Raw genomic sequence first — 12,837 nt, 5'->3', positions numbered from 1 at the left:
TTTATTCCTCTCTGCCTCATTACTCCTACTCAGGGCTGATAGTCAAAATGCTTAACAACTGCTGAAGCGTGGGCAGCCACAACAGGTAGACACCGGCTGTGAACAATGGGTAGTGGTAGCAAATTGCCCCAAAACTTGGTGGCCTTGAAAACGCAGCATAGCTGCCCCCAAGAAACTCAGATGGCTCCTCAAGCTTTTGGCTGGCTGTTCATTGTCAACTTGATGTTGCTTAGCTGTTAGAATAAGCACACTGCTGTAACCAGATGCATCCCTTGACCTTCACTTCTTATCAGAGCTAAATACTCCCTTGTCACTCTGTGCATCCTCTCTGCTTCAATTTTAACTAAGTTTAGCCAGTTTTCAGATGCCCCCACACTGCACTGTGAACCTTTGCCCTTCAATGCAAGTGATTCTACAAATAACCAATCCTAATAGTCCATTTACAAGCCTTAATTTGAATGCTTGCTAACCAATTGCAATGTGCCAGTTTAGATAAGGTCTCTAACCCCACTTCCCTTTGTTTAATCCCACAAAAACCCTAAGCCCTTTTAAGTCAGGGAGATGGATCTGAGCCCAGTTCCTAGCTCCTGGCTCCTTGCCAGTCAACTCTGCAATCAACTCTCTTCTCTTGAAATCCTGGGGTCATGGCATCAACTTCTGTGTACATCAGGCAAACAAGCCTATTTGCTCGGTCTATTAGACTGCCAAAGGGGTGCTGATGCAAAGCACCAGAAATCTCTTGGCTTTTATAAAGGGTATTTATTTGGGGTAGAAACTTACGGTTGCAAAGCCCTAAAGAGTCCAACTCAAGGCTGCTTTCTCACCAAAGTCTGTTGCCACATGTTGAAGCAAGATGGCGGGCCATCTCTGCCTGGTCTTTCCTTTCTCTCCTTGGGGCTCCAGAATCAAAACTGATAAAGTCCTCTCTCTTTTCTACTTGAGGGAGTGTGGTTTATACCAGCCCACCAAGAGGGTGGGGCCTCAGCCCTGAGTCAGGCCCTACTGTTGTGGTCGAATCAAAGCGCTAATTTTTTATCAAGTAAACATAAAACCTTTGAATTGTATACAATCAAAGGGTAGCACACCCAGAGGAACAGACCTGTTTACAAACATGATTTTTCTCTTTTTGGGGGATTCATAAATAATATCAAACCGCCACACTCCGTAAGGGTCTAAAACAATAAACACTATGTCACACAGTTGTGGGTCAGGAGTTCGGGGGCAGCTTAGCTGGGTGGTTCTGGCTTAGGGTCTCCTACGATGCTGCACTCAGGATGCTGAGAAGGTGTGTCTGATCAGTGGTATCTCTTGACTCACAGTCTTTCCCACGCTTGACTGGCGACCGCAGGAGCCACCTCCAAGATGGCTCCTCCAACGGCTGCTGGCAGGAGACCTCAGTTCCTTGCCAGTCTCTCCACAGGACTGCTTGAGTATCCTCACAACATGGCAGCTGGCTTCCCAGCAGGACTGGCCCGAGAGCAAAGCACAGTCACAATGTCTTTTATGACCTTGCCTTGGCAGTCACACGCTGTCACGTGCGCAGGAGCCCATTGGTCAGCCCTATTCAATGGGGACTACACAAGGGCATGAACACCAAGAGGTGAGGATCATTGGGGGGGCATTTGGGAGGCTGCCTACCGCAGGTACCGTACCATTCCCTCTGATGGCTTCCCACAACCCTTAGAATAAAATACAAGTGTCTGGCCCCAGCCTGCAGGGCCTGGCGTGAGCGGGTGCCCACCTACTTGCCAGTCTCATATGTCTGTTTTTACTCGGCTGCACTAAACTCCCACCACACTAAGCTCCCATCTGTTCCTCAACGCTCAAAGCTCATCCTTTATATTTTTTGTTCCCTCTGCCTAGAAGTCCGTTTACCCAGATCTTTGCTCTGCTGGTTCCTTCTCATCTTTCGGCTCAAATAAAACTTGTCAGAGAGGCTTCCCTTAGCAAAAATGCCCCCAACCCCTGCCTGTGGCTCTCTCTCACATCACCTTGGGTAACTTCCTGCCAGCACTGATCTCTATCTGAAATTGTCTTGAGATCATTTGATTATTGCCTTTCTCCCTCAAGAGAAAGAGTCCTTGTTTATAAGCAGCCGACTCCTCTCTAGCTGGTTTAAGCTAAAGAGAAGCTTATTAAAGTGTATTAGGTGCCTCCCAAGCCCTCCAGGAAGCTGGATAACCAGGCTTGGAGGCCATGCACCTGGGTTGCCACCTGCACAGTCCCCAGTGCCCGTGACACTGAAGAAGGACACGCCATTGGAATGCCTACTGCTGTGGCCTCTGGATGTGGGTTGGACTTGCTGTCATCCTTGCCAGAGAGAATTCCTTGGCCCCTCCCTTTGCCTCATGAAGGTGCATCTGATCAGTGGTATCTTTTTTTATTTCTAAAGATTTATCTTTTATTTATTTCTCTCCCCCCACACACACAGTTGTCTGCTCTCTGTGTCCATTCACAGTGAGTTCTTCTGTGTCCACTTATATTCTTGTCAGTGGCTCCAGGAATCTGTGTCTCTTTTTGTTGCATCATCTTGCTGTGTCAGCTCTCCATGTGTGCAGCACCACCTGGGCAGGCTGCACTATTCTTTGCACATGGTGGCTCTCCTTACGGGGCAGGCTCCTTGCGCATTGGGCTCCCCTATGCAGGGGACACCCCTGCGTGGCACGGCACTCCTCACGCGTATCAGCACTGCGTGTGGGGCAGCTCATCACATGGGTCAGGAGGCCCTGGGTTTGAACCATGTGGTAGGCGGGCACTCTATCCATTGGTAGGTGGACACTCTACCCATTGAGCCAAATCCGCTTCCTTGATCAGTGGTATCTTTTGACTTAAGAGACCCAGAAATTTTCCGGCTACACCATGAGGAAGTGTGAGTTCATAAGGTAGGGAATTCTCAAGATACAAGACAAGTCTTCCTTAATTTGGGGAAGCCAAGTTAATGATATGTCTGCTACAGACCACCTCTTCAGTTGCTTAACATCATCATCCACCCTTCTTCCATAAAGCTATAAACACAACAGGGCCCCATAGCGAGCGCTCAAGAAGAGTATAGATACCTGTAAGAAGGTATCTATACTCTTCTGGCTTCTCCCCAGAACTTTAGTGCTGTCTGCCGTTCTCTTACCATCTCGTTCAGGGATTTATTTATTTATTTATTTATTTATTTATTAAAGATTTATTTATTTATTTAATTTCCCCCCCTCCCCTGGTTGTCTCTTCTTGGTGTCTATTTGCTGCGTCTTGTTTCTTTGTCCGCTTCCATTGTTGTCAGCGGCACGGGAAGTGTGGGCGGCGCCATTTCTGGGCAGGCTGCTCTTTCTTTTCACGCTGGGCGGCTTTCCTCACGGGCGCACTCCTTGCGCGTGGGGCTCCCCCACGCGGGGGACACCCTTGCGTGGTATGGCACTCCTTGCGCGCATCAGCACTGCGCATGGCCAGCTCCACACGGGTCAAGGAGGCCCGGGGTTTGAACCGCGGACCTCCCATATGGTAGACGGACGCCCTAACCACTGGGCCAAAGTCCATTTCCCGGGATTTATTTATTGCTTGCCTTAACCCCATCTGGGTAATCTGTGGGAGCGCAGGGATCTTGTTCATCACCTGGCACATCACAGGAGCTCGATAAATGGTAAGTTACCAGGTGGTGTCCATTTAGCCACGACTCCCACAGCTAACTGCCTCATTCTTTGGCTATTTCCAATTTCAGATTCCAGAGAGAAAGAAGCTGACTGGCTAATCTTGTCTATTGTACCAAGTCATGGCATCGATTACAGGGGTCCTATAAATCGGAGCCTCTGGGAGAGGTGTCTGCCCCGTTAGTCAATCAAAAGGGGTTACAGCATCCGGATGCTGTGGGTGACATGTCTAGTACAGTGAGGGCCCATTTGACCTGAGAACTGGATTCCAAAACCTGCATGTAAGACTTTATCCCATAGAGTCAGAGTTACCCTTGAAAATCTTTACGTTACCCACAAAATTCTGTACTGTATACAGTCCCACCTATCAAAGTCCAGCTCACACGTGAATGAAATATGCCAGACAAAAAGGAAACTATTGTAATCTTGCTTTGACGAAATACCTCGAAGAAGCACATTTCATAGAGACAGAGAGTAGGCTATAGGTTCCAGGGGCCAGAGAGCAGGGGGCCAGGGGAATTATTGCCTAATGGGTACAGGGTTTATTTGAGGCGATGAGAAAGGTGGGGTAATGGATGTTGGCAATGGTAGCACAATATTAGGAATGTAATTAATAATTCTGAATTGTACACTTGAAAATTGTATATATGTTACTACAGTTAAAAGTTTTTTTAAAAATGCCCCACTCAACCAGTCGTTCCTCTGAAGGTGGAACAGATGGCTATTTCTTTGGTTAAGCACCAGATGAAGTAGCTGGTTTGCTCTCTGGGTCATGTCATGTGAAAAAATACACATCCGTAGCCATTAGAGATACACTCCTCGGGGTGAAATGCTCCTACACACATGGCACCCAAGACCCTCTGAGAACCTGGGCCCTTGCCCCTTCCAGCTCCACCCATGCTGGCGCCTACCCTCTGAGCGGAATGGTGTAGAATCTCAGATACTACTTGAATTGTTCCCTCCTTTGCCCTCCGTTCCCTCCCCCCTTCCCTCTTTCCTACTCCCTCCTCTCTTTTAAACACATACACACCATAAGGTTTAGTGATTAAAAAAAAAAAATTCGACTTGTTCTTATAGGATTTACGCATGAATTTCAAGGAAGTCAAAATAGAAGGGAATCAATCTGCTCCCAGTGAGAAAGAGACAAGCCCAGGAGTGAAAGAAGACAGTGGAATCTTACTAAGAGCCCTGTTCTCTGAAATAGCTCTCCCCTGAAATGGAAGACTTTAGAAAACAGCTGCTACCTATTTTCTGGGAGATTAGATAAACTGTGCAGGGGAAACTGGGGCTCTTTCCATTAGGTCATGATCGGAAACGTAATTAATAGGATTACAGGAAATCGGATTATTAACCAGAAGATAGAGAAATCTACATGGCAAGTGGAAATTCATGGGAGGGTGGAAAAGAAGGCAAGGACGTGGCAGCCTTTCAAGATAACGTGTGGAGATATAAACAAAACAAACCGAAGTTTCTGAATAAAATAAATCAAGCGGCGGCAGAATCAATACTCAGAAACTTTCTCTCACACATGCACACGAAAGTAAAATGCACAAAGAGTTTTTGCTTCCACTGTTGTCTCGCAAGAACTTGAAACAGTAAGTACTTAATGAATGCCTCCCCAGGCATATAGTAAGTTCTTAAGAAATGTTGGTGGAATAAAGGAATGAAAGACTTTAAAATGAACTGAGATGGGTCAGCTTCTACCAATCAAAATGAGAAGCCAACCCAACCCTGAGATACAGGCCTGAGGAAATCCACAAACTTGACAGGAAAAATGAAGACTTCTCCCAAATGTCGGGCAGGAAAACACACACAAGTCAAAGGACTTGCAAAAGTTTTCACCAGAACAGCTTTGAACTTCAGCTGCAAAAGTCCCTGCTAGACCATGGAGTGAAAACTACAAAACCGGGAAGTGGACTTGGCCCAGTGGTTAGGGCGTCCGTCTACCACATGGGAGGTCGGCGGTTCAAACCCCGGGCCTCCTTGACCCGTGTGGAGCTGGCCATGTGCAGCGCTGATGTGCGCAAGGAGTGCCCTGCCACGCAGGGGTGTCCCCCGCGTAGGGGAGCCCCACGCGCAAGGAGTGCACCCATAAGGAGAGCCACCCAGCGCGAAGGAAAGTGCAGCCTGCCCAGGAATGGCGCCGCACACACGGAGAGCTGACGCAGCAAGATGACGCAACAAAAAGAAACACAGATTGTGGTGCTGCTGACAAGAATATAAGTGGACACAGAAGAACACACAGCAAATGGATACAGAGAGCCGACAACTGGGGTGGAGGAGGGGAGAGAACTAACTAAATAAAAAATAAAAATAAAATAAATCTACAAATCTACAAAAATCTACAGAACCCTCACAGGAAAGAGGCCTCCCGGGAACCCCCGGCCCAGAAAGGGCTCCCTGGGGCCCTGGGGGCAAGGCAGAACCCGGAGGGCCCCCCCCTCCCCCGCCCACCGCAAGCCCGTCCTCGCCGCCCCAGCCTGCAGGGCCCGCCGGGAGCGGAGGTCACCGGGCGCGCAGCGGGCGGCAGCGCCGTGGGGCCGCGGGCTGAGCCCCTTTCCCGCAGCTCCCGCTCCGCGACCCGTGGGCGGCTCTCCCCAGGGCCGGGTTTCCTGAGGAGGCCTCCGAGGGCCGCGGCGGGGCGTGCGGGCGCGGGGCGGGCGGCGGGAGGCGGGAGGCGGGAGGCGTGCGGGCGCGGGGCAGGCGGCGGGAGGCGGGAGGCGTGCGGGCGCGGGGCGGGAGGCGGGAGGCGTGCGGGCGCGGGGCGGGAGGCGGGAGGCGTGCGGGCGCGGGGCAGGCGGCGGGAGGCGGGAGGCGGGAGGCGTGCGGGCGCGGGGCAGGCGGCGGGAGGCGGGAGGCGTGCGGGCGCGGGGCAGGCGGCGGGAGGCGGGAGGCGTGCGGGCGCGGGGCAGGCGGCGGGAGGCGGGAGGCGTGCGGGCGCGGGGCGGGAGGCGGGAGGCGTGCGGGCGCGGGGCAGGCGGCGGGAGGCGGGAGGCGTGCGGGCGCGGGGCGGGAGGCGGGAGGCGGGAGGCGTGCGGGCGCGGGGCAGGCGGCGGGAGGCGGGAGGCGGGAGGCGTGCGGGCGCGGGGCGGGAGGCGGGAGGCGTGCGGGCGCGGGGCAGGCGGCGGGAGGCGGGAGGCGTGCGGGGGCGGGAGGCGGGAGGCATGCGGGCGCGGGGCAGGCGGCGGGAGGCGGGAGGCGTGCGGGCGCGGGGCGGGAGGCGGGAGGCGTGCGGGCGCGGGACGGGAGGCGGGAGGCGGGAGGCGTGCGGGCGCGGGGCAGGCGGCGGGAGGCGGGAGGCGTGCGGGCGCGGGGCAGGCGGCGGGAGGCGGGAGGCGTGCGGGCGCGGGACGGGAGGCGGGAGGCGGGAGGCGTGCGGGCGCGGGGCAGGCGGCGGGAGGCGGGAGGCGTGCGGGCGCGGGGCGGGAGGCGTGCGGGCGCGGGGCGGGCGGCAGGCGGCGGGAGGCGGGAGGCGTGCGGGCGCGGGGCAGGCGGCGGGAGGCGGGAGGCGTGCGGGCGCGGGGCAGGCGGCGGGAGGCGGGGGGCGTGCGGGCGCGGGGCAGGCGGCGGGAGGCGGGAGGCGTGCGGGCGCGGGGCGGGCGGCAGGCGGCGGGAGGCGGGAGGCGTGCGGGCGCGGGGCAGGCGGCGGGAGGCGGGAGGCGTGCGGGCGCGGGGCGGGAGGCGGGAGGCGTGCGGGCGCGGGACGGGAGGCGGGAGGCGGGAGGCGTGCGGGCGCGGGGCAGGCGGCGGGAGGCGGGAGGCGTGCGGGCGCGGGGCAGGCGGCGGGAGGCGGGAGGCGTGCGGGCGCGGGACGGGAGGCGGGAGGCGGGAGGCGTGCGGGCGCGGGGCAGGCGGCGGGAGGCGGGAGGCGTGCGGGCGCGGGGCGGGAGGCGTGCGGGCGCGGGGCGGGCGGCAGGCGGCGGGAGGCGGGAGGCGTGCGGGCGCGGGGCAGGCGGCGGGAGGCGGGAGGCGTGCGGGCGCGGGGCAGGCGGCGGGAGGCGGGGGGCGTGCGGGCGCGGGGCAGGCGGCGGGAGGCGGGAGGCGTGCGGGCGCGGGGCGGGCGGCAGGCGGCGGGAGGCGGGAGGCGTGCGGGCGCGGGGCAGGCGGCGGGAGGCGGGAGGCGTGCGGGCGCGGGGCACGTGGGAACCAGCGACGCCAGGGCCCGTCTCGGGCCTCTGTGGCTCCCACCCCGTGAGCCGGACCCCTCGGAGCCCGGGGCAGCCTTTTGGCCTCGGCCTTGGGCCACAACAGAATTGGAGCGTCCTGCCTGCTGCGCCCCAGCGTGGTTCGCGGGGCCCGCCAGAGACCGCCCTGGAGAAGGAGACCCCCGAAAGCCCAGGCCCTCGAGCCTGCTCCCCGCCCTCGCCACTCCCCACCGGCTGCGCTTGCTCCTCCGCTGTTCGCGCTGTCAGCCTGTGTTTAAGGACCACTGTGCACTCAGCTGGTGGCCGAAACGGTCACCTGCTGTGGTGACGTTGTGTGTGTGTTTTACTTGTGGTAACATATATCTAAGTATAGCAGAAATTGTGCCATTTTGACCACTTTTAAGTGTACAGTTCAGTGGCATTCATTGCATTTACAACGTTGTGCTACCACCACCACCACCCATTCACAAACCTTTTCCATCACCCCAACCTGGAACCCCATTCCATTAAGCAATCACTGCCACTCTCCCCTGTCCTACCCCTGGTAACTTGTCATCTACTCTCTGTCTCTATGTATTTGTTCCTTCTAGCTATTTCATATACGTGGAATCATAATATTTGTCATTTAGTGTCTGGTTTATATCACTCAACATGATGTCTTCAAGGTTCATAGCTGAACTTCATTCCTTTTCATGGCAGAATAATATTCCGTTGTATGTACGTACCATATTTTATTCCTTCATCGGTTGATGGACACTCCGGTTGTTCTCGCCTTTTGGCTTCTGTGAATAATGCTGCTAAGAACATTGATGTACTGAGTCCCTGCTTTCAGTTCTTTTGGGTATGTACCTAGAAGTCGGCTTGCAGGGTCATATGGTAATTCTATACTTAACTTTTTGAGGAAATGATTTCAGGATTATTACTCTAGCATAACCGCCAAGGCAGATGTCTACGCAGAATTGACCTTTGAGCTCTCTGAATGCCTAAAATAACCAACTTGGACACATCACCCCCCACACCCCCGTGCGCAGTTAAGAAAGTCAGCAGTACTTTTTGTACCTTGGGGACAAAAATAAAAACCCCAACTGCTTAGGTGTCACTCCCACAGCAGCACTGACTTAATAACTGGAGATAGAAATATATATATATATATATATATATACCGATGTCTGAACAAAGAGACATATTTAGCAAGTTCTTTATACTGACTGACATGTTAAAAGCATTGAATGTCCTCCCCCCAACTCTTCCCCCCCCCCCCCCCCCCAGTAAAAAAGGATAAAAATAAATGATCAGAACAGACACAAAACCACAGCCTTAGCTCCCCTCAACCCCAGACACACTGTCTGGTGACTGAGTCACCCAGCCATCCTGTGCATGCAACAGACAAGGTGCCTTCAGGCCAGATGAGGAGAAAGGGGCGTTTGCTGGATGGTGGCAGAGCCAGCTTCTGGAACCCTGGACTGAGGAGCGGCCAGGCCTCGGGGGGCCGAGAGCAAAGCTCAGGGGCGGGTGGGAGCTGAGGTGGGGTCTCTCAGTCCCTGGGTCTCTTTCTCTCCTGGTCTGTGCCTCTCTGGTCTCTCTTTTTCCTCACTGTGCCCCACCCAGTCTCTTCCTTCCCGTCATTCTGTTGCTTGGTCCCTCTGTCTCGTCTTGCCTCCCTGACCCAGCTTCTGTGGGTCTCTGCCTGACACCATCTGTCTCAGAACAGGAGCCCTCTCTCTGCTTTCCCCAGCACATCTGCCCTTTTCCTTCCTCTCTCTGCAGCTGGCTTTCTCATCTTTGCCGAAACCGTCACCACCCCGTCTCTTCTTGACCTTAAGAAGTTTGGTTTTTAAAAAAGCTGTATTATATTACACATGTGACCGTGAAATAGGATAGTGAAAATATGTTCCCACTCTATATGATACAGGCTGAAAGGGTTTCTAAATGCAGCATGTTTGCATCAGCATCTTCATGCAGCCTCTTCTTCATTTAAAGGTGCTATAATTATACAGCATGCCTTGACTCTGTGGAGAATATGTGTAGAAACTGGCCCAAGAAGGACCTAACCAAAATACGTAGTTGCCTTGATTTTGAATGACGAAGATTGTCTAAAAAGTTCCACGTACGGTCAGAGACAGCTGTGGGAACGGGCACTTTTTCTTGTGCTTTCTTTCAAGATACCCTACTTGATTCTCTCTGAAGGACCAGGAAGGCAAATCTCCACTCTGACGCAGAGACACCACCTCTGAAGGACACAGTTTCTCCAAAGTGGGGCCAATGGCAATTCGTCTATTTGGGGCAACAGAGCTTGGGGTAGAAACTCCAGCTTCTTGCAGATTCTGAATGTTTCAGAAGAGGTCTGCGTTTGAGTCTTTGCAGAAGCTAAATCTTACCATTCCTATTCATGCGGCGATTAATTGTCATTCAAGTGGCTATTTCTCTTCCAAAGCATTTGGTGTTCTCTCTTCTTTTCAAGGAATTTCCTTTTTTTTTTTTTAAAGATTTATTTATTTATTTATTTTTATTTCTCTCCCTTTCCCTGCCCTCCCCCAGTTGTCTGCTCCCTATGTCCATTCGCTATATGTTCTTCTGTGTCCGCATGTATTCTTGTCAGCGGCACCCAGAACCTGTGTCTCTTTTTTGTTGCGTCATCTTGCTGCGTCAGCTCTCCATGTGTGTGGCGCCACTCCTGGGTGGGCTGCGCTTTTTTTGTACGGGGAGGCTCTCCTTACGGGGCACGCTCCTTGCACGTGGGGCTCCCCTTTGCTGGGGACACCCCTGTGTGGCACGGCACTCCTTGCACTCATCAACACTGCGTGTGAGCCAGTTCATCACCCGGGTCAAGGAGGCCCTGGGTTTGAACCTTGGACCTCCCATGTGGTAGGCGGACGCCCTATCCATTGGGCCAAACCCACTTCCCATCCAAGTAATTTCTTAATATTATAATGTGTCTAGTTTCAAACTGTGCTCTGCCAGTCCCAGAGCTGGGCTGAGGCAGGGTCTGCCCTCCTACCCCAAGCTCTGACTTTATCTATTTTGCTTATTTTCCTGATTTTTATTTGATCAGTTGCACATTTAGCTTCCGTTACCCAGCAACGGTCCCCTAATCCAGCCCTGCAAAGTTCTAACTCAGTTATTTCTTCTGGCATTGACGTCTGTAATTCTAAATCACGTGCTTGTTGGACTATTGCTTTTTCAATTTGAACCATTATCCTTGACTGCCTTCCTACCATGGAAGATGAAGTCGAAGCTCTCCCATCACCCACACCCCTCCTCCTGCACATTCAAACACACTCCCTCTCCTTGGCCCCCCAATTTTTAAATTAAATCATGTATGTATATATTGTGACCGTAGCCAAGTGGGGGATCAGGGAAAGATTCCCAGAAGAAGTGTCAGATAAAGTGAGACTTGCACAACGAGCCCCAGGTAGCCAGGGGACGAAGGAGCATGGACAGGAAGGGCCTTTGGGGAAGAGGAAGGAGCAAGTGCAAAGGTCCCGAGCGAAGGAAAATGTGGCCCGCTGGGGAGGCCAAGAGGAGGTGAGTGGGCTGGAGCGAGGAGGGAGGGATGAGGGAGGTGAGGTGGGAGGCCAGCAGGGACCCAGCTCCAGGCTGAGGACAGAGGGAGCCACTGGGGAGTGTATTGCGGGGTAGGGATGAGACGAGATTTGTATTTTAGGAGGATGCCTGTGCTGGCCTGGGAAGAAGGCTGGGACGGGGTGAGTCCAAAAGCAGTCATCTGGGCAAGAGATGGCACTGGCCTGGAAGAGGCAAAAGAGGAAAGCATGGGGCTGGCTGGTGGCACCAATCATTAGAGTAGAGAAAAGGAGACGAAGCTGGCTTAGAGGGAGGAGGACGAGTTCTCATTTGGCCGTATTGAGTCCACGGTGCCTGTGGGATATGTGGGTCTAGAGCTGAAGAGAGAGAGCAGAAGTGGAACAAGACGGAGAAATGTTTTTGTAAGAGCTGGTTCCAGAATTTTGGTTAAGAAATTGCATTTGTGTGGCAAAATATTGTGTTAAGAACTTGCTTTAGGCTTCCTGGTGTTTACCACAGGCTGTGCTCTTGCACTGACTGTATAGAAAAAGGAGGCAGAGTGAGCTGACCCCATATTCACCTCAGCCAGGCCTTGTGCCTGGTCCGAATTGTGAATGGGGGAACATGGGGAAAAAAACAATTTGCTTTAGGAGGTAAAACCCCCACTTCCAAAAAGCCAGGGTGTCACAAAATCTCAAGATTTGGAGGAGGAGAAGATGCTTCTCATGACAGAGAAGGATTTGGAGTTGCCGAGGCAACATGAAAGGTAAAAGCGATAAAGCTAAGGTGGGAAGCGGACTTGGCCCAGTGGTTAGGGTGTCCGTCTACCACATGGGAGGTCCTCGGATGGGAGGGAGGTTCACCCAGATCTCAAGGAACATCCTTGCTGAATTATTTCGGGATGACATGGAATGGATGAGGTCCCTAGAGTGGGATGGAATGAAAAGGGAAGAGGGCCTAACTGAGCTGAACCCTGTGGAGAGCAGCCCAGAGATTAGGGAGGAAGAGAGTGTTTCAAGCAGGATGAGGCCAAAAATGATGAGCGCCACAGAGGAGTCAAGAATTATGGGAAAAGAGTCCATTGACTACAGTGACAGGAAAGCTGTGGAGCCATGAGAGAGCTGCCTCCATAGGTGGGATGGAGATGGCAACTGCAGATGCCAGACTGCAGGGGGAAAGAAGGCGTGGGAGACGAGGAAGTAAAGCACAGAGCAGAGAAGTGCTTTCTAGAAACTTGGCTGTGAAGGTGTTCCAGGAGCCCTCTGAGGCTGACGACAAACCCTCACACCACAATGCAGCCATTTTGTTTTCCACTCTTTCTGGGAAAAAGATAACAACAGATTGTAACTGTTTGCCACGCAAAGCTCCATCAAAATTTGTGTGCCCCTTTCTTACAAAGACACATTTCATATTGTTGTTACAATATGAACATGGAGTGCTTTTAAAGTTCCAAGAGGCTCTTGTCCCAAAATTGTGCCAGTTGAACAGAGAGTCCTGCCTTGAATGAGGAAATGGGGTTTTGACTGGGCAGTGTC

The 12,837-nt window shown here is 53.7% G+C and overlaps 1 non-coding gene across 1 annotated transcript; it reads left to right on the top strand.

Annotated features, from left to right (window-relative positions):
- Positions 1 to 11,799: 11,799 nt before the first annotated feature.
- Positions 11,800 to 11,930, top strand: LOC111760863 (small nucleolar RNA SNORA51). Its single transcript, XR_002794441.1, has one exon. It is a non-coding gene; the product is annotated as a small nucleolar RNA SNORA51 (small nucleolar RNA).
- Positions 11,931 to 12,837: the final 907 nt, after the last annotated feature.

This window comes from Dasypus novemcinctus, chromosome 3 (genome assembly GCF_030445035.2).
Source record: "Dasypus novemcinctus isolate mDasNov1 chromosome 3, mDasNov1.1.hap2, whole genome shotgun sequence".
Lineage (NCBI taxonomy): Eukaryota > Metazoa > Chordata > Mammalia > Cingulata > Dasypodidae > Dasypus > Dasypus novemcinctus.
Note: the sequence above shows the minus strand (reverse complement) of the source record. Positions and strands in the feature narration are given on the sequence as shown.